Below are 3420 nucleotides of genomic sequence, written 5' to 3' on the forward strand. Positions count from 1 at the left end.
ATTGTTTAACACTACTTTCAGAAGTATGTCAGACCAGAAGCCGAGATTCATACCTCGAGGAAGTAAGAATTGGCTTATAACTTGATAAAGTGAGTAATAATTACTCAGAAGTACGGAAGCTCAAGTAAGCCAAGTTTAATGAAGTGGACGAAGAAAATACCATAGACCAAATACAGCTCAAGAAGGCCAAAGACTGAAGTAGATTGACCATACCAAAACTAAAGTCGATTTGAAATATTTCTTTCATGGAACCTAAATAAACCAACATAGTTATAGGTATCAACTATAAACCATGATTGGATGGACTAAATGAGTCTAATCCATTCTTAGGGAAATAAACCATCACGACCATTATCCATGGTAAGTACCTTACCAAGTACCATTATTGCGGTTTTGGTAGTAAGGGAAAACAAAGACTTATTTTACCAATTAGGAAAATGTTATCAAATTAGTCCTCGATTAAGACTAGCGGCACTAGAAGAAGTCCCAATCATTGAATCTTCAATGAGAAAGGAAACAAGATTATAGAGTATGGAAAGAAATCAAACAATTAAAGTTGAAGCCATGGCTCGAGAGGCATTATTAGATTCGGAGAAAATCATAGAGCTGGAGTAAGAAACTAATGTTCAGAGACAAACCCTAATGGATTCCGGGAAGAATGCTGGACAAGGGATATATTCAATTATATCTAGTAAGATCACCACGGAGTTCGAGAGAAGTCAGTAGTCGCACAAGTCGAGATCCACACTTCGGAAACGTGAGAGAGTTCAAACTTTGAGGACGAAGTTTAGTTTAAGGGGTAGAGAGCTGTAATATCCCGGGTAATGGGGTTACAAAAATAGAGGAAACAGATGTGTGCATTGCATTCATGCATAGAAAACTGCGGGAATTTTCGCGCTTTAAAGTAAAACAGATCACGATAGCTGAAATTTCACTTGACCTTGGTGGAATTGAAGTAGCTCATCAAGTCAAGCGCTATAAACCTCAATGTGACTTTGCTAAAACCTTGTTTTGGGGTAGAGATGATTTGATCTAAGGGGTTAGATCAAATGGAATTAAAACTAACACAATAACACTTTAATCAATGATCAATTGCTTGATCTCAAAACGAGATCATAATATGGTAAACCTTGCCATAGCATATGAACATCTATTCAATTACAAACCAAGTAACAATAAATGGAGAAACCATTCTTGACTTATCTTCTCCATGTCTCAAACTAATCCATGTTCTTATCATAAAACCTTATGATATTCATTCTACTTTGTTCTTGGAAACATGAAAAGGAGATCAACTCTAGAAGTATATATCCTTCTCTATTCCAGATTATTATACATCAAACCTAGAGAGGTGAGAGTTCTATAATAATTATTAGAGAAGCAATAACAAACCTTGAGCTAAACCTTGGATTTACATCCAAGTATTCAAATCATCATCCTTAAGAGAAACCCCAGGGTATTATTCAAGACAACCCTAGAGAGAGATAACCATTTATGTTAAACAGATATTGATGAACACATCAACCTCTATGGAGCCTAACCTTAGGTTAGTATTAAAGACCTTCCCAAATGAGAGAGACCAATCGTACTAATCCTAGCTTTACCTATTCAAGGATAAAGGACAACCATTGAACTAGAATATTAGGAGTACACGATAACCTAGAATAATCCATTCTTATAAGAGAGCTCAAGCTATGGTGTTACACTCAAGTTAGTTGAGGCAACACTTAAATTTAGGGGAGAGAACTATCCATATGTCCTGATGATTAAATCATCATTCCTTAAGTAGCACTATAAGTTATTATCACAGGTATTCTCCTGGGATATAAATTATAGAGGCAACCAAAGTAGTCCCATCCAAGAAAGTAGAATAGAAGTGAGAAATTCATTTAATGAGAGATACCTTAGGAAGCCAAACCTTGATCATTATAAATTGAGTGATGATCATAAACCCTAAGAACTTGAGGTAGAAGACATTAATAACAAGTTGATCATGTCCAATCCATGATCATACCTTGAAGATAAATAATAACAAGTTAAACCCTAGAGGGTTAAACAGATTTTATCCAACACATAAAATCATAAGGGAAATAATAGAAACCTAAACCATTTCTCATATGATAATTAGAGAGACAACTGAATAGAAACAAACCTTGTTGGTTCAGCCCTTATATCAATCCAAATGATCTTGGATTGAATCATCCTATGAGTGGTGAGGAAGAGCAACCCTAGCCAAAGTAATGTGGTGTTAAATCCCGTATAGAACCTATCCCCATGTCTCAAACCAACTTGTGAATTATTTGATGATCACAAGTAAAACCCTAAACTATACCTCAACTCTAGTTTGTGTATCACTTAGGTGATCACCATTAAAACATTGGCCACATTGGAATTTCAACTCATGTGTCCATAGGAAAATATGAATAGAACCCTATAGTTGCACTCTAATTAAATCATATGTTTAATTATGGAGCATAAGATGAACCTAGTGCTAAATCCTATAATTAAAACCCTGTGTGGTGACCCACCACTTATCTCTGGAACCAAGACCAAGCCATTATAGGAACAATATCTATTTTGGATATAATCTAACAATAATAAAAGTGTGGTCTTGAAAAGGTGTTATAATAGAACTTCCAAGACCTTAATACATAAGTGATCTCCTAAAATAATATGCAAGTGAGAAACACTCTCAAATAAAAAAACCAAGACTTCATAATGATCCTCAAATGCTTTGGAGTAGAAATCCTCAACTCTAATAATTCAAACAGATTTGATTCCACAAGAAAAAGGGAAAATAAAATGAGTGCATAAAATCATGCTTAATGAAAATTGTAACAAAACTTGATATGATAAACATTTATTTAGAATAACAAGACCATGTAAATACCATTGATATTAAGTCCTAATTAAAATGGGTAGAAACTCCTGCAAGCGAGATCGAATTCAAATTTGAATTCAACAAATTAGAATTGAAAACCAGAAATAAAAACGAGAAAAGAAAAGAGAGGAGAAGCGGCTTACCTAGCCGCGGCAGCCTAGTGCCGAGCCCAACACCCGGCCCGGCAACGGCCCATCAACGCCGGCCCAATGCCGGCCCGTACCCCTTCGTCTCAGATATTTTGGAGGAGGGACGAGGTCGTCGTCCACCTCTGTCCGGTCGACACCGCGGCGAGCCACGTCCCGCGCCGCCGTTGCGGACCATTGCGGACGTCGTTGACTAGCCCATCGCCTCTGCCTTATCCCTACGATTCCGAAACTACCCTCGCGCGCCACGATTCGTGCCCAAACCATGCTCGCCGACATCGTCGTGTATCCCGGCCGTCTCCGACGACTTGACGTCGTTGCCGACATCGTCTCGACCTAAAAATACACGGAGACGATCCCCAGAACCCTAGCTAACCCTAACGCCACTCCATT

This window comes from Lolium rigidum, chromosome 4 (assembly GCF_022539505.1).
Source record: "Lolium rigidum isolate FL_2022 chromosome 4, APGP_CSIRO_Lrig_0.1, whole genome shotgun sequence".
In the NCBI taxonomy this organism is placed as follows: domain Eukaryota; kingdom Viridiplantae; phylum Streptophyta; class Magnoliopsida; order Poales; family Poaceae; genus Lolium; species Lolium rigidum.